The following is a 26,488-nucleotide window of genomic DNA, read 5'->3' as shown; positions in this document are numbered from 1 at the left end:
TAGAGTGGGAGTGGAGGATGCGTCTGAAAGCCTTCATCTCATAGAGGTATACGGGGTGGATGAAGGAAATGCGGATGTGAGGGTGGTCCAAAGGGAGAGGAGTGATGAAGGTGAGAGGTGTGAGGGTATTTTCACTTGAGACTTGGTTTGAGAACATCGATTCAGTCATCACCAAAGAACCGATGCGAATTAAATGGTGGAATAATAATGTTTGATTGGCTATCAGTGATTTTGACGTGCGAATCGAAGTAATTTGGTGACCATTTCAATAGTTTTTAGCCTCTGCGGTGTTACCGATTAATATGGGAAATTCCAGTGTAACCTTAGTAACCAACCTGTAACTCCGAAACCAAGAATCAGAACCGAATTAAATTCAGCAGCAGTCAATAGCATTACTGTATCTTTCATTTGAAATCAAGTTTGTAAAAATCGGTATAGAATTCGCTGGGTAATAGGTGTGATATTAGCTTAGGAACTTGACGAGGTCCCGGAGGTATCATGAACCGTCATAGGTGGCCAATGTGGTCAAAGCTGCTTTGATTGATCATTAGTGATCCAGACCCGCAAACTAGAGTAATGTTGAACCCATTTTAATATGATTTACGTCAGTTTATATAAGAATTTGCAGTGTGACCACGCTCTTCAACCCGTAACTCCGGAACCAGAAGTCGCATCAACTAAAAATTCAATATCAGCTTATACCTTTCAGATGAAACTAAGTTTGTGAAAATCGGTTCAGCCATCTCTGAGAAAATTGTGTGAGTTTAATTGACACACACACATACAGACTCACATACACACATATACATACACACATACATTTACCGGTCTCGACGAACTGAATCGAATGGTATATGGTATATGACGAATGGTATATGGCAGTTAATTGGTTAACAGTAAAATTGATTGTTCCATTAAATTTAATTGTAAATCTACTGCGAGAACTCTGCGTCGAACAATGTTGAAACAGTAATAACTATAATACTTATTGTTTTATGATTGTTTGTTGGGTAAATGCTATTGTAAAATTCTATTCGGGTAATGATTCGAATTCATTACTGGAAAACTCTTTTTAAACAATCTTCACTATAAAATGAAGAAAAATCCTAAACCGTATCCATCAAAACGTATCGCTTTGTTCCCGCAGTGCCCTGGCAAATCAACAAACCCGTGGGAACGACAGAGAAAGGTGACAATATTTGACAGTACTCACTAGTTCGGTCATTTTCATACTCGCAGTAGCATGCGGCGAAAATCCGCCGACGGTAAAACTCGTGCTCGGAAAAGCAGTGAAAAGCTACACAAACTTTCACCACTACCACTGTCAGTAGATTCTTTTGCTGGGTGGGTAGGAGGTAGGGCTGTAGTGCAGTAAAATTTGTGACGGCTGACTGAGAGAGAGAAATACGAAACAACAAAATAAGTCATTTTTCTCGACGTCCGTGTTCCGAAGCGAGTGTAAATTTTTATGTCTATCGTCCAGAGCTGCAGGGAGCCCTAGCTAGTGCTGAGGTCTCATCTAATTTGTTCGTGCGTCGCGTTGTTTGGTTTATTTTCGAACTACAGCTTTTCCAAGTGGCGATGGAGGCGCGATATTCGTAGTGTAGATTGTTCGATTGACCGAATAGAAAGTGCAATATGATGGTCTTCCTGCACTTGATGAAGATGAGCACAAGCTCAACCAGTGCCAGATTTCAGTTCAAGTTGCTCGCAAAAAGCGATTATTCGGTGAATGTTATGAAATAGCGGGGTACGATAGGATTGTAACCTCCCCCAGTGAGTGCGGTGGATGAATGGTCTTGAAGCCTAGCAAAAAAAACGACAGCAAGAAACGTGTGAAAAGAACGTGTATTGATTTGGACGTTTGGCGACTGCTGTTCCACTTGGGTTGGTTGGTCTGTACTGCCGAAAATTTGTGGTGAAAAAAAACGTGCACAAGCAAAAATCACGAAGAGTAAACAGAAGAAGATTTTTATTTTCCTTTTGCGTGGAAGTCTGCGGTATTGTGCATTTGTACGAGTTTTTCATCCTCTCGCCAATTGACGTACTTTCTCGGACTACACAGCGGTTGAAGAGTATACGACGAAGCAACCCGAGGTAAATTGCACCAATTGTATACCAAGCCCATCCAATCGATGTGTCACAAGTCGACCTTTCTCGGAAGTTATGCCCTATTCTGTAAATTTTTAATGTCTCGGAAGAATCGATTTCCTATAACATTCCTGTCGGATTTTGCCGGATTGCATAACTGGCTTTTTTGTTTCGTGTACCCCCGAAGTTGTGTCTTAGGGATCGTTTTCATCCCCATTATTTTTAAATCCGACGTAATCATTGCCTACTACACCAGCTATTGTCATCTGTACCGTGTCCACGCTCTTCATGCACTTGTACATAGTCTCACTAACGACCGAAGCTGCTGTAAATAAATAACAATGAATAAGAAATGAGCGAGACATCTAGTCACCAAGTGATGGATACTGATTCGAGATGAACTTGCTTCAGTTGGTTTTGGTAGTGATTTTTTTTTCTTGTCAGTCTACTGTCCGGATGTCCTGTCATAGTATAATAACCATACCGGATAAATCCGTGTTTAACTTGCATTTTTGAACATACAGATAAAAAATCATTTCATATATTTTTTTGAAGAATGCAGACCGACCAAACTATCGTTAACTTGTAATACATAGCGTGTCTAGAAATTTTCTGAGTCAATTATTGTAAAAAACCAACACATGAAGTAGGCAAACTGTATTTACCATACTTCAAAGGCCACTTGCAATTAGAACTGGGCCACAAATAGAGAAAGTGGCGAAAACACAGCAAGCGTGTTACTAATTGATATGAGGCAAATAAGTGTATCGATTTTTCCGCTCATTTATATTCCTACATGCAGTCTACGTTGGAGATCCAACTAAAGCTTAGTAGCGTGTACTACATATTATTTTTGAGCATCTCTCTTTGCTCGACTGTTCGAGCTATTCAAATCACAGAACTTTCAACTCCGAGCCAACATATCCAGACATGGCATTTCTGTTTTCAATGTCTGTCCGTTCTAAGCAGGATTATGAGTATGCTGAAAAGTTGGTACCGTGAAGGATCCATATACCGATGAATTTGCTGAATTCTTTCAATTAACAGATCAACAAAAAGGAGTATGTATTTGATTAGAATAGCAGAATGATTATTATTTGGATGGAAGCTTTTATCGGCAGTCAAAACACCACCTTCGTTTCACCAGACCATCAGAGCTTTCTGACGAACCGGGAAACCTAGCGTCGACCATTCGGGTCATAACCCCGATTTGCGTCTACGTACACCTCAATTTGAATTGATCCAGGGCACACTAGACTGTTCTTCGGGACAGCCTAACACTCGCGGCAGGTGCACCCAATGCACATATTTAAGTTTGAGATGATGAGCTCATTATGAGCTAAAGCCGACAAGCTATCTGCATGATTTAGAAGTCGCCTTCTTTGTATTCATCCAGCCTAAGGTAAAATAGCAGACTGTTTTTCAAATGCAGAGAATGCGTAATTCTGCAGCAAATATGTTGCACATAACTGACTTTTATTTATTTGCTGACTCAGGAATCGATGAAAAAATGATAAAAAATACCAATTCCTGTTTATGTTTATTACCTTCACCAACTGGCCCCTTGGCCCCAATGGCGGTTACTCATTTCATTCCAATCCACTCTGGCAGCGATTAAGTCCGAGACGAACAGGGCTCGAGAGCAATCCCTCCGAATGCTGAGTGTATCAAGAAGTATTAACTGGCAACGGTTTTCATAGCTCGGCAGTTCGAATCTTTTTCGCCATGAGAGAGGTCGAAGGGCGAAGCGTATGAACCGGCGTTGGACAGCCTCGATTCTGTCGATTCTGTTCTGGTAGTACGGATTCCAACAGCAGAACAATATTCTAACGTTAAGCGGACAAACGCGCAATGCTTTTTCGCTATTCGGAAGATGAACCCAAGCTGTCTTGATGCCTTATCTACGATGTATGCAGTATGTGGTTTGAACATTAGAGCCGAATCCACTCCGGGATCCTTGATGTGAGAGTGTCTTGGAATGCTCGAATCGAAGAAATGGTAGTTAAACGGAGCCGTATGGCATTTCCGCGTGAACGTAACGATTGAGCATTTACTCGGGATTAAAACCGTTCTGTTTAGATCACACCACGCATTAAAGCTATCCAGTTCCCTCTGAAGAAGCTCGGCATCGGTTTTATCTCGAACTTGTCGAAAAAATTTCATGTCGTCGGCGAAAGAAAGGTGGGGTCCTTTTAATATGGTATAGACGACATTAAAGTAGAGCAGGAATATTACTGGACCGAGATGGCTTCCTTGTGGTGGGATGCCGGATGTAGCGAAGAATGGTGCAGGTAGACAGTCCTTAACCCTTTCATGCCCAACTTTTTTCTAGTGCATGTAGGGTTTCAAAACTATTTTTCCTTGAAAACGGTGGGGTCAAGAAACACGAAAAGCCTATTTTCATAAAGATAGGTGCTTCCATGGCAGTGCTAGAAGCTGGTCAATTTTTACCTTCTGATGCTCAATACAATTCTCCTAGAATAATTACAATAGTCCAATTACGTGGAAAATGTAGCAAACGACAGTATAAATTGATAAGTTTTATCAGTTATCAATAATATTGCACCATAACGAAGATATATGACAAAATCATTTTCCGTCGTCAACGTAAACTGTCTCTGGCAGCACTGCTCCATCGGAATACAATCAGACTAATTGCAATAATTTCAGTTCTAGAGCTGATCCTTGTAACTGTGAATACTCAATTTAAAGACAATAATCACATTAATGAGCCTTACTTGTTTTTGTGAGCAAATCTTGCCTCAATCAAAAGTTATAGCTGTTTAAAAACGTTGTTGTCCACAAACAACATGGGTATGAATGGGTTAATGCTGATTTGGAGTTGCCTTCCATCGAGATAGGAACGAAACCTGCGCAGAAGTTGTCCACGAATACCTAATAGGTTGGCCAGCTTCGCTAATGCGATATCATGTTTGATTTTGTCGAAGGCCGCAGATAGATCCATGTAAATAGCATCGGTATGCAATATGCTGCTTTCCAGCAGGAAGGGAATATTCCAGTAGTAAGTGATAGGTCGAAGACTCGCAAAAGTGGCTCAAAAAGCCCGCTGATGCACTTTTTGACAAAAATCGAGGGAACCCCACCTGGCCCCGGTAAACTAGATGCTTTCATTATGGAATTTAAATTGGCGGCGGCAGTTAAATTGCCCCTGGATGTGACCAGAGCTTTCGAACCCAAAACATGCAAACTACCCGAATAACTTTTTAGCAAATAATGTACAGAATTATCCGGTGATTCGATTATACAGAGAAAATAATTCACCTATCCGAATACATAAAAAAATATTTTGACTGGATATAGTACTAATTCTATCATTGGAGTTAATATAACTTATTTTCAAGGGCTTGAGAGGTATTGGGCCATCTCTTAAATTAACTCTCCAAAAGGAGCTTAGGAACCGTTCATAAGCCACGTGGACAAAAAACCTTCGTTTTCAACTCCCTCCTCCCCTCCCTTGACAAGCGTGGACAATTTCTATACCCCTATCCTCTCCCTACGATATCTACGTGGGCTTTACAATTTTTTCGGGTAATTTCAAAAAACTTGACTATTGTGGTGAAGAAAGATGTAATGAAAAACTTTCAAACTTTAACCACAGACTTCTTTCTTCTTTTGTGAAATTTCCATGAAATTATTTCATTTCTGAACGACATTATGATCTTTTGTATATACGTTTTAAATATTCATCTTAATAACAGAAAATTGAAGTAACCTATGGATGCTTGAATTGGCTCGTAATTTCAACTACAAGTTTTCAAATCCACAATTAGTAGTATTTGACCAATTCACCAATTCAAATGATTCAATCAATCTTTCTCGACCTTTATTTCACACGATTTCCTCTCACACCATGGACGCAGCAAATTTATTTCATTTTCTTATAACAGAATAATTAAAAATATAATGAAAGGTCCTCGTGGACATTTTCAATATACCACCCCCCTCCCCATGGACAAGCGTGGACTTTCTCGTGACCTCTACCCTTTCCTAAATTATCCACGTGGTATATGGATGGCCCCTAATATAAGAGGAAACATGCTATATTTTATTAAATGCCCTGGTTAGCTATTGTAGCAAGAAGGGGCGGAGGATGCAGAATGGTGAATGAAATAGCTGGGAAATGGGAAAATAATAACACTAAATAAACACAACACAGAACAGTTAATAACCTAGATTGTTCACTGCTGAAGGAATAATAAACCTTACTGATAAAACCTTAGCTCTTTACATTTTGGTTTAGGAACAATAACATATCCTTGAGTTTTAGCTTGCTGTAAATAAGTTTGTCTATATAAGAAGTACTAAAAATCCCGATTACTGTATGACAGCTATATAGCAAATAATATGAAGTTTAGTAATCGGATTCACAAAGATCACACGAATAATACTCAGCACGCTGAACAGTAGCGACGTGATAATTGAGCTTGCAATGTCTATAATACAGTAATTAGGGTAATTTCTGGAGATATACTGCATAATATATATATATATATATATATATATATATATATATATATATATATATATATATATATATATATATATATATATATATATATATATATATATATATATATATATATATATATATATATATATATATATATATATATATATATATATATATATATATATATATATGTATATATAAACACAGTCATCTATAATTTCAGAGAAAAATGTCGCCATGCAGCATCAATTGGGATAAATGCCGCATCAAAATTGCAGGTGAGATGCCGCACTCGATGGCGGAGATCGGAATGTCATTAAATGAACGTTTGTGTCAGCTATAGGTTCTTTTTTCGATTATAGAGGTTTTAACCTTAAGGTCAATCACCTCTTCGGGTTTGAAAAATCTCTTATGAAAAATTTCTAACCCTTTGTGTGGGGTCGGAACTCGAACCCAGGTGCGCTGCGAACAAGGCATATATAGGTTCTTATTTTGGTATATCCAGTGTTATATAGCAGTTAATTTGGTGTATCTTTGCCAATGATACTATTTACCTATATATTTAAACGAGTGATATATATCTAAGAATTGATGACTTCGGTTTATACTTTAAAGATTCAGACACGAATATTCGTGAACGCATTAATTTGTGGTGATGTTAATTTAGGGATAAAAACGAAAATTCCAACGAGTTAATGCTTTTTTCAAAATGAAGCTTTCAAGAATAGACCAAAGTGATGCACTGAAAGTCATTCGATGGAAATAATCACAAAACCAATTCTTGTTTTCCTGCTTAGTTGATTTCAACAGAAAAATAAAAAAATAATGTAGCTAAATTATCCTGTAATTTTGCGAGATGCTGAAATAATAGTTATTGAAAATTACTAATGATTTTGATTCAAGATGCACTTCAAACGAAAGCGTTGCAAACTAGCCAAGATGCGCACCAAACGGTGTCAAACGGTTTGAACAGGAAGTTAATGAATTTTTAAAAGTAATTCAAAAACCTCATGGGAGAGGTTTGAACACCCAACACCCCCCCCCCCTTACACACGGGCCTGCCCCGAAATTATTAGTATTCGAAGGGATATAGAAAATTTACCTTTGCACTGATTGGTGGATAGAGGTCAAATCGTTCCAAAAACTAGTTAATGTCTATTTTAGGTCAGATTAAGGCATAATAACAGCAATAGCAGCAATAAATAATTTTGGACAGGATTCTGTGCGTCGGTCGTTTGAAATATCCTATGTTGTATTTTACGATTAACTAGCTTAATTCAACAATGAGATCAGTTGAATTCCAGTCGTTTGTGTCCTGACTGAAACGGTAGTGCAACGGCATATTCGATTGTGTTCGGACTGAAACAAGCGTTAGAAGCTGAGACAAGCGTTTCAAGTTTTAACTTAGGTAGGCTTTTCAAGTTTTGTGCTAGGCTGAAACGTTCCTGCCAGAAACCCAACTCTGCACGGTAGGCCTGGCCGTTTTAATATTTGCGACAAATATTAATGTTGACAAGATAAACACTAAAGAATAACTGCAGTGTTTTCCAGGATGCTTTTCAATACTGGCTGTGTAAGGGTTAGAACAGAATAGGCTGAAGCATTCCTGTCCAGACTGAGACTGACCGAATAAAAACAATAGCGCTGGATTATTGACTTCAACAAAAAACTTAGTTCGTCCAGCTATTAAATAGACGAAATAAAAAATCAACTAAATTTTTGACTGAAATTGTGATGAATCGACTTTCAGTGTGGCGTCAATCACAAATTTTCGTCTTCTGCTGACCACCCGCTTTACAATGATACGATACTTGATGGGTTCCATTGTTTTGTAGTAACCAAACACCGCTCTCTTGGGTTTGAAAATGGCGTCAAATGTCCTTATTTGATTCCATCCGGAACCGGTGCCGAAATTGCCATACCGCGTTTGAGGGAGCTGTAGTAGTGTATGATTTGAAGAACTTCGCATTTCGTACAAATCTATGAAGTCAAAAAGTTGGGATGATAGAAAAATATACTCATTTTGTAAGATTCTCCCGGAACAATTTTCCGGTGGCCAAGATTGGTCCAATTCATGTCAATTTTGAAGGATGAATGTAAAATAGGCATGTAAGTAATTGGGTCATTAGGTCACAGGATGTTTTGATTTTTTTCCGATGCAGCTGACGTTAAAAATACGTAATTGAACTATTTTTTCACTTATTTGTGCGCAAAATAATTAAAAATTGTTTTATAAAATTGAAATATCACGACCATACCTTCCATTAAACTGCCTTGATCCCTATCATTTTACTGCGATTAACAATTTTTTTATGACATTTTCGGCGTTTTTTCACTCAAAAGTGGGCCATTTCGATAATCATACGTACGTCGTTTGATATTGACATAAGGAATCAGAAAACTTTAGTGTTTGGTTCTAGGTCAAAAATTACGGGAAATAGATTTCCATCTTGTGATAAAATTGCTCGAAATTATTTTGTGTGGATCAATTCTTATGTTATATATCCCATTTAACAAGATCTCGATTCACCTCTTTATTGCGCCAATAAAAATTCTCGAAGAATGACTGTATCTTCGTGCTCTACAGTGGTGTAACCCCTTAAAAAGATACGGGAAACCCACCCAATCTTCATAGGTATTACGGATGTTAGATTTGGTTAGTATGGAAGGACAATGGGGTGTGAATATGGGTAATTCATGTGCATATGTAATGTATTTGATTATTATATATAGGAAAGTAATATTGGGTGGATCTTAGCAGATTGTTTGTCGCTATTCTTATTTCACATATCTTGGCTTCCTTGTTACGAGTGCTCTCCATTGTTATTGACTGATATTGTTTCTTCTTGCATTTGTTTGAGGCTATTGATCAAAAATATCACTTAAAAGATACCGAATCTCAGGTCACGATTCAAAAATGTTGGTTTCAAGATCCAAAACTTGAGATCATGAGTTCAATCTTTAAAATTACGAGCTAAGTGTTAATTTACAGACGACGAATTTCAGATATATCTTAATTACGATCTGTTTGCGATCTAAAACCTTAAGTATAGATTCGTAAGTCCCGACTCCAGTGATTCTTAACCTGAGGTCCGCGGACCCCTAGGGGGTCGTGAAGTCATTGCTGGGGGTCCGCGAAGAAAAATATATTTTTCGAGCGCATATTGAAATTTTAAGTCTTGTTTCCTAACAAAATGAAAATAACATATTAATACCATACAGAATTGATCTTTACCCGCGGGGTTGCGCACCAACCCAGGGTGATTTCTAAGGGGTCCATGCTACGAAAAAGGTTGAGAACTGCTAGACTATGAATTTTGCAGGATATTCAAAGCTACACAATGGAGGTGGCCAAAAGACCAGCGCCCAATTGAAAATTGCAAAGCACGCCAAATGAGGAAAACAAATAATCAAAAACCTGTAAGTCGAAGACTAATTTACTGCCTTGGATCTGTTCTGACACCGTCGATCGTGAAACTAGTAAAAATGAGTTTGATATTTAGTTTACCATGGAGTCGCCTAAAAACTTGATTTACAAAATCGCGCAACGCAAAATCGTTTGTAACTTAAATGTCTTATCTTAGGTCGCTTAGAAATTGTATCACTGTATGTAAGCATGTTAGCACATCGTCGCTGTTGTGCTATCTTATGACAAACGCCATTTTGGGGTAAACTGAGTTAGATATGCCACATTACTTGCCTGAAAAATCTCTGCAAAGTGGCGTTTTCAAAATTTTGAAATTCTGCATGGTTACGTAGATATAGCGAGAAACACGATGTGACATTATGAGTTTTTTGCTTCAAATCATTGTATCTAGGAATTTGCTCAAGTTTAATTGAAGTTTTAGATGTTTTTATGTGTAAAAATGTCAGAGGAACACAATGGCATAAAAATTTCCAAAGGAAAAATACACGAGTTGTGAGAAAAACACAGTTTAAGTTTTAAACTGCAAATATAGCATATTTGGCAACACTGTAACCAAAAATAACTATTTTTCTAGATTCCCTGACTCATTTCCTTTAAAATGCATCTCCCCAATTGTTTATAGACCAAATGAAACCAAATATATGAATAGAAATTAAAAATTGATTATTTTTTTCTATGGAAAATTTTCCATGCACGATTATGACACGTCATACAAATTTTGTCATCAATGCACGTCTATGACACGTGTGAGTGCGACTTTTGTTTACATTCATAGTAAAAACTCGCAACATAGGCAACCGATCTTCGTAATATTTGAGAGGTTAATAGAGAATAGATAGAAGGATCAATTGTCTTCTTTGGATTGTTTATACCATTCATAATTTTCAAGATATTCAATCTCAAACTTTAAAAATCGTTTTTCTCGAAATGTGCAAAATGGCGCTTGTCATAAGATAGCACAACAGCGACGACATGCAGATGAATAGATTCTTTTCACGGAATTTTGATTCGTTTGGGAAAATTGCACCTCAAATGAAACACGTGGTACAAAAATCAGTCAGCTGATGGCTGAACGATACGCTTGTGTGCGTGCCATCTCCTATCGGTATAGTACAGATGCTGAACGTAACCCGAACCAAAGGCCTTAGCGTAAAGGTACGCAAAGAGTGTGCAGAAAGTGAAGCCGAAAAAAGTCTACCTATCGAGCAAAAATTGAATCCAACTTTGCTGCAGAGGTGTCAGAGATTCCAATTGGGCTCTATTGGTAGGCTTTTTTTGACTTCACTCTTTGCGCAACTGTTCTCTATAGACTGTGACCCGAACATAACCGAACCTTTGTTGTGATTTTGGCATCGCTTCACCTTAATATCTTTTAAAATCACTTCAATGTTTCACTGGTGATTTCGGCAACCACGAATGACATTTTGCGAACTTTCAACTGTCAAAAAGGCTAACCCGTATGGCTAAATTCACTGTCAAGAGGGATTCCATGAGAAACCGGCCGACCGCAAAATATGACCATCGTCGTTTCGAACGAAACTTTGCAGGTGCGTTCGCTGTATGAATCTCCATCATATTCTCTAGCAATTGGAATATTTTGATACAAGAGTAATTTTTCAAAAGGGCGTAAACGTTTCTACGTGTATGAATTTCAAATTTTTTTTGTTCGATTACTGTATTTTATACAGGAAAACTATCTGAGAACAAGTTACAGGGAATGAATACTTCTGTCCGAAAAAATATACACTGAAAAATATGTGTCATTTTTCAAAAAAACAAAAATTTATGATAAAATCTTAAATTGCGAAAAAGCCCATTTTTTTTAATTTTTTATATTTTGTTACCAAAAACCTAAAGAGAAAAGAAACATTTTGAATGTGATTGCATGATGGAGAAAAAATCGGTAAAAAAGTTTTCCTAACAATAACTTCGTACATGTTTTTAAATTTCATACTAATTGACATACAAAATTGTAATTTTATTACAGAATATAATTCTAAGCACCATTTAAAATCAAAATGCATTTAACAAAAATCTTCCAAAATGCGATAGTTTTCGAGATATTTGAAATTTTGCTACTTCAAAAACAATTAATTCGTGTAATTATGCTCTTTTTAAAAATTATTCGCGTCACCCCATCAAAAAATGTCAAAAATTTAATGTTTATCGTTTTAAAGACGTAAAAGCAACCTTTTTAGTGTATTTGGATCATGGAGAAGCTTTCAATAAAAAAGTTTTCCTAACAACAACTTTTGACATTTTTTTTATAATTCCTACTATTTGCAGTCAAAAATACAATTTTCTTTTTGAATATGATTCTAAACGCCATTTTAAATCGAAATGCTCTTAACAAAAATTTTCTAAAATGTAGTAGTTCTCGAGATATTTTAACTTTTGTGTTAACAACACAATTATTTTGTTTTATTACGACCTTTTCATAAGTTAGTCGCGTTTCTCCATCAACAATACTCGAGTACTTTTTCAAATGGACGTAAGTAACAATGAGAGATTCTCTTTGAGGTCTTTCTCTTCTGTTCATTACTCGGCCATTTCAACATTTACTACTCTACTATTTGCATAATATTGTAGTAAAAACCGTCGGCTTTCGATATGTACTGGAAAATTAGTACAAAGTGTTGTAATGACGTCGTAATAAACGAAAGAGAAAGTAAACAAAGAGAGGCTCTCAATGTTACTTACGTCCATTTGAAAAAGTACTCGAGAATAATAGATTTTTCAAAAGGCCCGTAAACTTTCGTGCAACTTTCTCTTTAACATCAAGGCGATATTGTAAACCATTTGAAAGTTACATGAAAGCAACCAAAATATATTTCAACCATAGGGTCTGTTGATTAAACTATATAGCTGAATCATATGTTGGTTGTTTTCATGTAACTTTAAAATGTTTCACAATATCGCTTTGATGTCAAAGAGAAAGTTGCAGGTAAGTTTACGGGCCTTTTGAAAACCCTATTATTGTTGATGGAGAAACGCAACTAACTTATGAAAAGGTCGTAATAAAACAAAATAATTGTGTTGTTAAAACAAAAGTTAAAATATCTCGAGAACTACTACATTTTAGAAAATTTTTGTTAAGAGCATTTCGATTTAAAATGGCGTTTAGAATCATATTCAAAAAGAAAATTGTATTTTTGACTGCAAATAGTAAGAATTATAAAAAAATGTCAAAAGTTGTTGTTAGGAAAACTTTTTTCTTGAAAGCTTCTCCAGGATCCAAATACACTAAAAAAGTTGCTTTTACGTCTTTAAAACGATAAACATTAAATTTTTGACATTTTTTGATGGGGTAACGCGAATAACTTTTAAAAAGAGCATAATTACACAATTAATTGTTTTTGAAGGAGCAAAATTTCAAATATCTCGAAAACTATCGCATTTTGGAAGATTTTTGTTAAATGTATTTTGATTTTAAATGGTGCTTAGAATTATATTCTGTAATAAAATTACAATTTTGTATGTCAATTAGTATGAAATTTAAAAACATGTACGAAGTTATTGTTATGAAAACTTTTTTACCGATTTTTTCTCCATCATGCAATCACATTCAAAATGTTTCTTTTCTCTTTAGGTTTTTGGTAACAAAATATAAAAAATTTAAAAAAATGGGGTTTTTTGCAATTTAAATTTTTATCATAAATTTTTGTTTTTTTGAAAAATGACACAACATTTTTTTCAGTGTATATTTTTTTCAGACAGAAGTATTCATTCCCTGTAACTCGTTCTCAGATAGTTTTGCTGCATAAAATACAGTAATCGAACAAAAAAATTTGAAATTCATACACGTAGAAACGTTTACGCCCTTTTGAAAAGTTGCTCTTGAGTCAAAATAATCTTATTACCTGTGGAAAATATTCAGTCTTGCATGACGGTGAAACGTGTAAAGTTTCATTGGAATCTAAGATGGTCGGTCACGATTTTAAAGATTTTCGGACGGATCTTCGTCTCAAGGAAGATCTATAGTTTCAAACGAGAACGTGTATACATTTTTTAGAAAATCAAAAATCATTCTGTAGTTTTAAAGGTTAAACATATATATTACTATATTTATAATTGAATCCCTCCCTCTAGTTTTAATATAATGGTGAAAAGTCCCGCTTAGTTAATAATTAATTGCTCAAATAATCTATCTGCTGATAATCCTAAACAGGGTTGTTAATGCGATACATTTTACACGATAATTTATCGGCGTTACTCGTTAACGATAATGTATCGTCATCGGAAACTCCGTTAACGATAATGTATCGTCGCCTTCATCGTCATCGTCGATAATTGTATCGTCGCTTTCATCGTCATCGTCGGTTCATCGGTTATCGCGATACATGTTGCGTTACTTTCCCGTTTATTGGAGTTGAAGTTAATGCGGTTAACTTTCAATTGTTTAGAAATAAATACCTATTGAAAGACATGTTGTTGGCAGTTGAAAATCAATAGTTTTGGACATTTTCTATGCACAGCGGGGTCTGACGATGCGTCAAAATGAAATTATTTGAACTTTTCGGGAAAATGCATTATGTTGAAGGGAAAGTTGTTGGCAATTGAAAATCAATAATTTTGGACATTTCAATACGCAGAAGGAACCGACGATGTGTTAAAATTGATTTTTTTCAACTTTTCGAGTAAGTTGGTGCACAGAAGAGTCCCAGGTGCACAGTGTTTCCAAGCGGCAAAAAGGTGATCAATATTGTTTTGACCATGAAGAAAACAAATTTTGAGCTATTGTGCAATTAGTAATTTTTAGCACGCAAAAACATATATTGAAAAAACTACTAAACCACTATTATTAGGCCATTCACAAATTATACTACACATTCAAGTCGTGTGGTGATTAACAGATTTTATTATAATTTTAATTTAAACCAGAAGATTTCGGATTTTGAAAAGGAGAATATACATACATATTTCCAATGTTTGATTTCCTTTTCTAGTTAGGAAGCTTTTAGCCCCCTCCTCCGTTTCTTCTCTCCACTATGTAACAAGATGCTTCATGCTTCTTTCTTTTACCCTTAAATATGTAGTGTAATTTATGTACGGCCTCATAATAGAGTTTTAAACGTTTTTTGAATACAGTGAAGACCCGTTTTTATCAGCCCCTTGGCGAATTATAGGCTGATAAAACGATGACATTGACAAAATCGGCACATGTTTTTTCTGGTTCTGAAGAGACGAAGTCGAAACGCAAACATCTGGACTAACATATATTTTTTCTTTCTTTATAATAAACCGGAGCGGTTAAAATATTCTTCTTCAGTTCCTCGACAAAGCCTCATAACCCGTTCTAATCATTTAGTAAAAAATTCCCTTAAGGAGGTCTTACAGTACAGTATTATTATTTTTGTATATTTTGCATCTCTAAGATAAGAAAAATATGCTAAAGAAGGAATTTACTCGAATTTGACTTGAACGTAAGCTAGAGCCCACCAAACGATTTTGATAGTGTTTGTTTTACAGATTCGTATTGGTATTCGTCTGCGGAAATTGGCGGCTTCCGTACCAAAATATCGCTTTTTGGGCACTAAAACATTCGATAACTTCTAAGTTGTAAGAGATACAAATAAACTTACATTACAAAAATTCTGTATTTTCTTATGCTGAACAACATCTTGGAACATTTAGACATTCTACAAAATTACCAGGAAAAGTATTTTGAATAAAGCAATTTTCAGGGGTATATCAAAAAATGTCCACAAATGTAAATTAAAATCGACAGATAGACACATAGTCTCTTCAGCGAAGTTAATACTTAAGATATTCTCAACAACTTTGCCAAAGATTTTTTTTTATTTTCATAAACATAAGCAAAAACTTTCTTCTCAGCTTTAGAGGGATTTATCACCCAACTAATACTTTCTAAATGCAAAAAAAAAATATAATTAAACTTTGCTGAAGACACTATAACTAAAAATGTTTTTCGTGGTTCAAAGAATTTCTTTCACCTTTTTGTCAATTTGGATCCTCGAGTGAATTGAAAATGTCCAAAACTATCGATTTTCAACTGCCAACAACCTGCCCTTCAATATAAAAAGTTCGCGAAAAGTTGAAAAAAAATTCTATTTTGATGCACCGATGGTACATTGAAAATGCCCAAAACTATTGATTTTCACTTACCAATAACTTCTTCAATATAACAAACTTTCCTCAAAAGTTGAAAAACTCCATTTTGACACATCGTCGAACCCCCTGTGTATTGAATATGTCCAAAACTATTGATTGTCAACTGCCAATAACTTTCTCTTCAATATAAAACTCTCCCGAAAAGTTGCCAAAAAATTCCATTTTGACACATCGTCGGACCCCCCCTGTGCATAGAAAATGTCCAAAACTATTGATTTTCAACTGCCAACAACATGTCTTTCAATAGGTATTTATTTCTAAACAATTGAAAGTTAACCGCATTAACTTCAACTCCAATAAACGGGAAAGTAACGCAACATGTATCGCGATAACCGATGAACCAACGATGACGATGAAAGCGACGATACAATTATCGACGATGACGATGAAGGCGACGATACATTATCGTTAACGGAGTTTCCGATGACGTTGACGGGTGGTTAACGTTATCGACGATGTCGATTAATTATCGATTAACAACCCTGATCCTAAAGTATATTACTATAAAAAAAAACCACACTAAATGACCCCCCATAATCTTACTAATATTATATTATCCCCTCTTGCATATGTATAAGTTGGCTGCAATTTTTTTCAAGATTATTTTTAAAAAATAGTAATAATTAAATGCGAAGTCCCCTAGTTTTAAGAAATTCGAAATGTTAAAAAAATGGCGCCTTTAAGCTAATGCAAACGTGTCTTTTGAAATAAATAAAGTATTTAGAAAGATTAGCTCTGTCGGTTTATAAAATAAAAGAAAAATTTTATTCGTCATTTAATGACCGAATTCAAAAAAAAAATTACATTTATGGATTGTTTCTTCAAAAATCGTCCCACCACACTTGGATATACCCCACAAGAATTCCAAATAATTCTGGAACTGGAAACCGAACTGAATTCCAGATTTTTTAAAGCCGGTTCCATCAAAATTGGTCAAAAATGAATATAACATTTTCAGAATAATTTTAACTTGGTAGAGATTAATCATGACGAGAAAACACTAAAAAGAATTACTGCATTGTTTTCCAAGATGCCTTTCAATACAGGCTGTGTTTAACTCTTAGCACAGAATAGAGTACGATCCTGACATCTTGGAAATAAAGCACACTACTCTGCCAGAAAAATGCGATAGTAAACTCGTGAATAAAATATCACGATAACGTGAAGAGAAATTAAAAAAATCGCCACTAAGCTCCTGAAATCATGAATTTCATTTAACATATAGTTGATACAAACCAGTGTAACCTCAAATTATGAACAAGAATCATAACGAAAATTGAGCTTGTCTAGGAAACAACCATAGCTACCCAACCAGTCAGGCGAATGTAGCTCTATGTATGTGTTATGTGTCTATGTGTTGTTAGTAGATTACCATTTGTAGCCTATTTTTTGTTATATAATTTGGGCGGTTGAACCTCTCTCTCCAACACCAAAAATAGTGATTTAATGTAACATTGCAATAATAATTGTCTAAACAGTACATTGAGAGTCAATGGTTTAAGCATCATGAGTACTTTTGGAAAATTGCAGTAATGAGACTCTGACCGGTAACTGTCTTTTTGTCGGGATCCCATAATTGTCAAATCATATCAATATCTACATGAAAACACTCTAATAGAAACTCATCCCGGAGTTCTGAAAGTAATCATAATCCTTGAATTTCCACTCCCATTCGTGCGTTTGGTACGATAGTTTATTTTGAAAGGGTATCCTAAATTAATCGGTACACTTAAGGGTTTGTATATGTCGCGGTTCGAGAAAGTACAGAAACTTTCATCATCTATTCAATATTATAAAACTAAGATTCAAAAACTTATTAAACAAACTTTTCCTAATAAGGTTGTGAATGTTATAAAGAATTTGCATATTTGCGCTCTTTTTGCTCCACAATGCAGTTTATTTTTTATAATAAGATAAATGAGACACTAGTTTTTAGCATTCTTCACTGGTTTAGCCTTTCGGAAGACGCGCAAATGACTCTGAATAAGAACCGCTGGTGCCCAAAGACGCTTTCGCTAGATTTACAGAGCGGGTGCACTACCGCGAGTTTTAAAAGGATATCGAAGAGTTTATAGAAAAATAATTGTTCCAGTAATGATGATGATTTGCCTTAACGGGTTTTTAAAGTATTTTAATTTGTTCTTTGGCATTAGGATTAGCAACGGCAGACCCGTGCGCAGAAAATTCTCAAGGGGGGGGGGGGGGGGGTGTTGATTTTTCAACGTTTATTTTAAAAGAAACCTACAGAAACCCTCAAACTTTGAAGATTTTTACAGAGGCCTATACTTAGTCTTTTGTGAACCAAACGACTCAGCTCAAAAAATTGGGTAAATGTTTGTTATCGAGAAGGAGTCAGCAAAAGATACCGCTGCATAGTGGTCGGAAACCTCAAAAACGTCAACTTAATTCACTAGCGGCCAAACAATCGAATATATTCACAGGGTATCTTTGGACGAATTGTTTGTAAGAATATTCCCCACAACTTGATAAAATATTCCCCACAACCTGATAAACTTTTTATGCTAACGAGGTAGAAAGTTGGTGTCTTCGACAAAGTTTTAGAAATGCTCGTAATGAAGAATTTTGTTGAACAACTTGAACTAGTAGGACTTAAAGTTATCGATTTATAAAGCGTTTTTCCACTGTGACTTTTCGTGCAAATCATGTTCCAAATAAATGTGGAGGCATTGAAACCACATAATATTGTTGAAGACTGTAAGTAAAAATACTAATTCGTTTCAAAGTTATTGAAGATTTTAACATTTTTACCAGCAATTGCAAAATTTTACGAAAAGGAGAAGATTTTTTTTTTGTTGAGTTTTATACGGAAAAAGTAAAAAAACATTACAAAGTTACAAAGTGAGCTTACCCTATTCATAGGTGTGCCACGCATCAACCATTCTTACCTTTATTATGCACAGTCTTCAACAATATTTTCACACGTAGTCTTCAACAATAATTTAATTTTTACATGAAGTCTTCAACAATTTTACGTGGTTTTAATATTTCAACATTTGAACATCATTTGCACAAAAAGTCACAGTGAAAAAAGTTATATTAAAAACTAAATTTAAGGGGGTTGCCTTAGAAAACGCTTTATAAATCGATAACCTTAAGTCCTACAAGTTCAAGTTCTTCAACAAAATTTTCTCATTACGAGCAACTTTGTCGAAGACACCAACTTTCTACCTTGTCAGTATAAAAAGGTAATTTTTCTAGTTCAGCCATAGTAAGTAATGCCTCAATTAAATTTTTATCAAATTGTGGGGTATATTCATACGAATAATTCCTCCAAAGACACCTTGTGATTCGATGGTTTGGCCTCTAGTGAATTAAGTTCACGTTTTTGACATTTCCGGCCACTGTGCTCTGCCTGCTGGCTCGTGGTGAATTCGGATTGGTTTGTAGTAATTGTTAAGCCAGCCGAGTAACCTAAACCTCTCGCAATCCGTATCAATCCGGGGCAGCCGTTAAGTACTGCTTTAGTAGGAATGGTGCTCTTGCTTATTTTGTTTTGTGTTAATCTTCATGTTTTTATCCATAGCTACTTTTCCTTACTTGACCTGCTCAGATCTGCTGCAAATATCGTCACCTGTTGAGACATGACCATAAGGATTTACATTTCTGTACGACCACCTTCACCGGGCTTCTTATCCTTCTTGGTGCTAGTCGTTCTTATGTATCTACTAGCTGCTGCTGAGAACTTCTCGGCAGCGGTATTTAACTCTATACCGATGCCCATTTTCGTGATCCATTTCTCTGCCACTCCAACAGAATAATCATCGGCGGTAAAATTTCTCTAGACAACGATATCCCGATTTTCTCCAAGTTAGCGTTTTTCCGCTTTAGCTGCCGTTGCTAGCCCGCTGACCGACATCTGCTGTCTACTCACTACTGTTGCCAATATCGGAGCTTGTAGAAACATGAACCGATCCTTCAGAGAAGCCGTCCAACTTGACATACATCCCGAAGGAGGTTGGCAAAGTATTGTCCTTGGTTTTTTTTATTGACTTGCTTCTAGAGTGATTAAACTCAAATGACATTTCATGTGTCAAAACGGTTTGTAGTATATTTTTTTCCTGAATAGGAAGTTAATAAATTTTTAAAAGTAATTCAAAACCCTCAACCCCCAAACCCCCCGATTTCTTGGCCCAGCCCCTTCAGTTATTTCTACATTATGTATTGATTGAAGAACTTTTCTGACGTTTTATGAACAAAGTATTAGTAATCATTCGTTTGACCGTCTATTTTATAGGCCATTTTTTCGCTTTAGGGACCATCCATAAATTACGTAACGCTTTAGGGGACGAGGGGGTAATACAAATTGTGACATGTTGTGACATAAGGGGGAGGGAGAGTAAGTTAAAACGTTACGTTACGTTGTTTTCACAGAATTTTTTTTGATGAATTTGTTACGTAATAGGTGGGGGGATAGTCAGTTTTTGGCAATTTTCGCGTTACGTAATTTTTGAATTGTCCCTTATTTTTGATTTTGTTTAGCCTTTGAGATTTCTCGCACTAATGTTGTCCCATGCTGATTGGAGCATTTCTCTAAGTCCTGCCACTGTCTCGTGGAGTATGTGTTATCAAAAACATCGCGAGACATCATGTTCTAAATGTTCTCAATCGATATAATATCCGACGAGAGTGATAAGAGTCATAAGCAATGTCTCATCACACTGTTAGGTGGATTAAAAGCGTTTTTTGCCTTGTAACTGATACTCTGTACGCTGTAATAATCGGCTACAAAGTCTGTCGATACAATAGCTCAAAATTCCACAACTGGACTGTTTAGTCATAGCGTTAGATTCGACCATGATTACAATATGGTTGCTAGAAGCGGAAGAAATGGAATAAATAGTAGCACTACATGTTTAGTTTACTGATTACTCCAAAAACATACTGGAAACTTTACAACGGCATTAATTGAGCATTTTGTGAGGCGTGTATGCTTTGGGGAATGTCTCGATATTAATTAGTTGTACGAGATGGACAAAAGAAAAAAAATATCTACCTATACTTTTGGGATAACTAATAATTAAACCCCCCAACCCCCTCACCCATCGTAGACTAACGTACACTTTAACTAGACTGCTCCCTCTCCCTCTTGAGTCTACGTGGTTTATGAACAGTCCCTAAAAACATGTCCAGTATAGCCATAGACCTAAAAGGTTCGATGAGGAATAATAAACAAATTCAGGTTTTTTCCAACACAACCAACCTTTCCGTATAGTTACTCATCAATAGCAGCTCTTGAACAAACAAACATTTGAAGATCATATCAAGTATTTAAAGAACTTATCAAGCAGGCACAATGTAATTTCGACTATCTGGTTTATGATACAGTGAAGACCCGTTTTTATCAACCCCTTGGTGAATTTTTGGCTGATAAAATGGGGACATTGATAAAATCGGGACATATATTTTTCCTTCCTTTTAAAAAAACCGAAGCTCCTAAAATATTCTTCTTTAGTCCCTGGATATAGCCTCATAACCTTACCTGATTATTTATCTTAAACTTCCCTTAAGGGGGTCTAACAGCGCAAAATTAAAAAAAAATTTTTTTTTGCATATTTCGGATCTCTAAGATAGGGTGATGTGCCTATTATGGCAGTAGAGCCTATTGTGACCCTATTTCGTACCCCTTGGTTTCGAACCAAGCATATGAGATAATGACAATATCGATTTGGCTAAAACAGGTGTGCAAAAAAGCTCAAGTTATATTCTTTATTTGTTGTGCACATACGTATTCAGAACTATCCACTAAATCCAACTTTTAATTAAAACAAAATCACCTTATTGAAATATCTGCTGATCCGCCTCACTCGCGTAGTGAACCGAAACAGGACGCAACGGCGCTTAGCAAAATAAACACTTTCGAGCCAGCATTTACCGCCTCATATCTCGTTATTCCGGCACAAATATATTAAATATTGCACTGATACATACCTTTATTTTAGCTGGAGAACCTTTTTACGATTATTTCACTTTAAAAGCACTCGTCAAACACTAGAATAGGCCTAGTGTTATAATAGGATAAAACTAAATACGGGGGTTCCTATTATTGGCATGTTTTGCTGATACACTACCACAATCAAAACCAACTTTTTGCATCCATCATACAGAAAAGAATCACCAGTGCGGCCAAACCAAAACATGAACTTGAAAACATAATGTTATGCAATTTCAGGTATAAGTAATCAATTATTTCAAGTTATTCAACTAATTGTTGATCGCAGATATTTTATTTTCATCTGCACATACAATTTGGATCGGGAGGAAGTAATGTGTGATGTGAACTTTATATTCCAGTTGGTAACTTTCGCATGGTTATTTCCTGCATGCGCAGTTCTGGGCGCTCTTCTACTAACAGCTGATGAGTTTCTTTCGTGTGCGTAATGTTTACGTTTGTTTTGATCGGCTGAAAAAAGCAGAATAATTCGTTTTACAAATCACGCGTTGGCGTCCATGATCTGGATACCTAGTTAGAATCGACGCAAATGAAATATGAGGCATTGCGTTTCAACTAGATTGTTTTTCGATGAGGTGGAAATCGGCACACCCATGAGGCGATAATTGGAACGTTCAGGTGGGAATAGATGCACAGAATAGAACATTTATTTTCATGTATGCTGAAAATTGAGACAATTCTGCCAAATAAGCATTATACAGATGTTTAAGAAACAGTACACTGATACTTTATTCTGAAAAAGGTTATAGGTAATATGGCTTCTTTTTAAGTTATTCAAAAAATAGTGCGAACCTCTCCATAATGGTGCCAAAATAGGCTCATCACCCTATATGCTCAAGAAAGGATTTACTCGAACTCAACTTGGTTCGTCTGCTAGAGCCCATCAAACTACCAACCATTAATTTTCATATGAAGCTGATAAAATCGGGTAAAAAAACTGATAAAATCGGGGGGTGATAAAATCGGGGGCTGATACAATCGAGTGCTGATAAAATCGGGTCTTCACTGTATAGCAATAGTAAATATGCAGCTAAACTAGTACACCTCTCATATGGGCCGATCAAAATCAAAAAGCGTGCTCGGTGACTATGTAGGGTGACTGTTTCCTATTTCATCCTAACCCTTTAGGCAAAATGAATGCTGCCCATTTGAACAAACAATCTTAAACGGCGTCTGATATCTCTGTTCGACGTTTTGGATGTTAGAATTTACTCTTCGTTCAACTACAAATATTTTACGTTTTCCATATTCGTTCATACAGTTTTTTTGCGATGAAGTGAACATTTAAATATATTGATTGTAGTCCGTTTAGTGAAGAACTCTGACTATAAAATAAAATAAGGCACAATCACCCTATGTGGTGCAGGTCGCCCGAAAACCGTCACTTGTCGTACCCATTTAGCTGCACAATCAATTTGCGTTTAACACTGTGAGCTTACAGTATCACTAGTGATGACTGATAGGATGAATGAAATTTAAATTGATGTAAATTGGTCTGGTAACATCACACGCTGCGGGGAAGCTAGAGGCTGAACTTTAGCAGAGGGCTGAAATCAAAAATAATATGATATAAGTTGAAGCAAGAGAGAAACCACGAGCTGTTTACAGTTTGAAAATATAGAAGTTCGTGATCAGATGTTACTGTTTACCAGCTAGCGTAATTTGACATAGGTTATTAAGAATTAAAGTCACAAGAAAGTTGCCCTTGGAAATACTAACAAAGTTAGACCGAAATGTGGTGTAACGAACAATACAACTAAGATCTTCAAAGCCAAGAATCTAAATTGAAGTCGTCAGCAGAAATGGTTGTGCTTGCCTTGTAACTGATACTCTGTACGCTGTTAAAAACGGCTTCAAAGTCTGTCCATACAATAGCTCAAAACTCCACAACTGGACTGTTTAGTCATAGCTTTAGATTCGGTCATGATTACAATATGGTTGCTAGAAGCGGAAGAAATGGAATAAGTAGTAGCACCAAATACAATGACATATGTTTCCAAATTTCTGCATGTGTGGTTTGGTAGCTAACACGTGGTTTTAAGCAAAATGTTCATGAAGACTTGCTCGGTGAAATAAATAGGATTGACATATATATATATATAAATATATATATATATATATATATATATATATATATATATATATATATATATATATATATATATATATATATATATATATATATATATATATATATATATATATATATATATATATATATATATATATATATATATATATATATATATATATATATATATATATATATATATATATATATATATATATATATATATATATATATATATATATATATATATATATATATATATATATATATATATATATATATATATATATATATATGATATATTAGATGACGAATGAATTCGCAAGAAGTTGACGTAATATATCAAATTTGTTGAGTGAAGAAGCTCTACCCGAAAACCTTTATTGAAAATAAATAACCAGCAACAAAAGATGCTGATTTATTACAAAGCGTCTCAGCCAAAAACAATTCCCGAATTTCAGCATCAGAACTAATTGCTACTTTTTTATTTTACACGATCAATTACAGAGTGCCGGGAAGCGGAACCAAAGCAATACTTACTAACGAACAAACAGTCACAGAACAGAACATCAATCCGACCGGTCGCGAATGCTGTCGGCAAAATTGGCAAGCGTCCTAGTGATGCTTCACTTTCATCTGAATTACAAAATAAGTGTGTGAGTGTGTGCGTAGAAAAATAGAAGACCTGCTAGTCCAACTACCATTCCCTGTCGCAGTGAAATAGGATCATGTGTTTCCGTACGGTGACAGCTGCGAAGAGTAGCATAACGACGACGGCGGTTGACGATCGCGGGGCGATAACGACGCTAACCGTAGAGGCATTGGCCATCGTACCTTTGCTGATTGTGGTTCATCGTCCCAGCGGTTGAAAGCCGGCCAATTCGTGAACAGCCAAGAAGGTAAACCGGAGGAACAAACGTAAACAAATATTCGCATGACATATGCTCTATTTTTAACCAAGCGTTTCAAACCAGTGGAAGGAGGACGGCGCGTGAAAATCGGAAATTTACCGGGTTTAATTGAAGGAACATCAAAGAATATTACGGTGTTTCTTGTTGTTTCTCTCACTAGTGAAGGCAAGTGTTTGTGTACCTCGTGTGCCACGGTGTTTGAATCTATTTCAAAGTGAAAATTGTTGAATATACGAGCAAAAGTCGAGCTCAAATGTGCTTGTCGTAATGAAAAATTGTCAGATGTGCAGTTATGCAAATGCAGCGAAACCACTGTTGTGATAGTTTCCACTCAAGGTGATAAAGTAAATAAACTAAATATCAAATAAAAAAGTTCGTGAAAATAGAATATTTGCTTGTATCAAAACATCACAATAGCTTCCAAAACGGCATCGTCGAGTGGTTGGAGAGGGAGCAGTACGGAAGGTGAGTGAATTTACGTTTATAATTATGGAAGCTAGCGCGTTTCCATGCAGCGTACAAAGCAGGTTACCTGTTTCAACAATCGAAAGAAAATTTAAAAGTTGAATTTATAATATTTGGTATGAAAAGCATTTTTAATATTTTCATTAAAACTATACTGTAAATAAAAATAGATGTTTTGGGTAATCCGGGATGTTTTGAAATTAACAGTTTAAGTGGCGTAGCTAGACATTTGAAGGGTGTCCTTCATCAAATTGCATCACGGAAAAAACACTAGAAAATTACATAGTTGACCGATCCTTTTCAAAATTTTATACAATGAAAGGTCCTTGGCTCTCCGAACGAAAGACTTGGGCAGATTCATCTTTTTGGTCACATCTCTGACCGAAGCTTTCACTACACGATGGCGATGCTGATCACTAATAGAACATCCACTCTGATCGCATTTCTCCTTCCGTTCGACTTTCGGGTATTAACGTTCAATCACGCGACTCACCGTTGACTGCACGATTCCGAGTTGTTTTCCAATGTCTCGATTTTCCAGGTGCTTGCGCAAAAGCAATTCGCGATGTTGCTTTCCGGGTGAAGTCATTTTTTTTTTTCTAAATTTCGAAAAACTGACAGCGATAAATATACAGTGTAAACATTTTCTACAGCATTTTTTCCGTGATGCCATTTCATGTGGGACACCCTTTACAATATATAGTTTGCATCAAAAATAAAAATCTAGTACTTAGGTGCTCTTGGGTAGATTGGTGCACTCAATTTTGAAACAAATTTATTGGCCGTACTTTTTCAAAGGAAACGCGACGATTATTTTTCGTCGCAGCAAGATTCGTAGCGCTATTCGGCGCACGATTCGTCGCAATGTATTTCTTATGGGATGAATGACACTTTAATAAAAGGTGGTGCAATTTTGTGTATAAACCTTACTGTAAATAAAACATGCGAA

General features: G+C 35.8%; 1 protein-coding gene across 2 annotated transcripts in view; it reads left to right on the top strand.

The window, feature by feature from the left end:
- The first annotated feature begins 1,387 nt into the window (after positions 1 to 1,387).
- Positions 1,388 to 26,488, top strand: part of LOC131683614 (uncharacterized) — a 301,264-nt gene continuing 276,163 nt past the window's right edge. The window contains exons 1-3 of one of the 2 annotated variants that reach the window (XM_058965735.1): positions 1,388 to 2,097; positions 24,671 to 25,062; positions 25,125 to 25,539. The gene's annotated coding sequence lies outside the window, so the exon portion shown is untranslated. Of the gene's footprint in view, positions 2,098 to 24,670; positions 25,540 to 26,488 lie in introns of both variants that reach the window. The other variant, XM_058965734.1, reaches the window with a different exon arrangement.

This window comes from Topomyia yanbarensis, chromosome 2, assembly GCF_030247195.1.
Source record: "Topomyia yanbarensis strain Yona2022 chromosome 2, ASM3024719v1, whole genome shotgun sequence".
Taxonomy (NCBI): Eukaryota; Metazoa; Arthropoda; class Insecta; order Diptera; family Culicidae; genus Topomyia; species Topomyia yanbarensis.
This window is presented reverse-complemented; position numbering and strand designations above follow the sequence as displayed.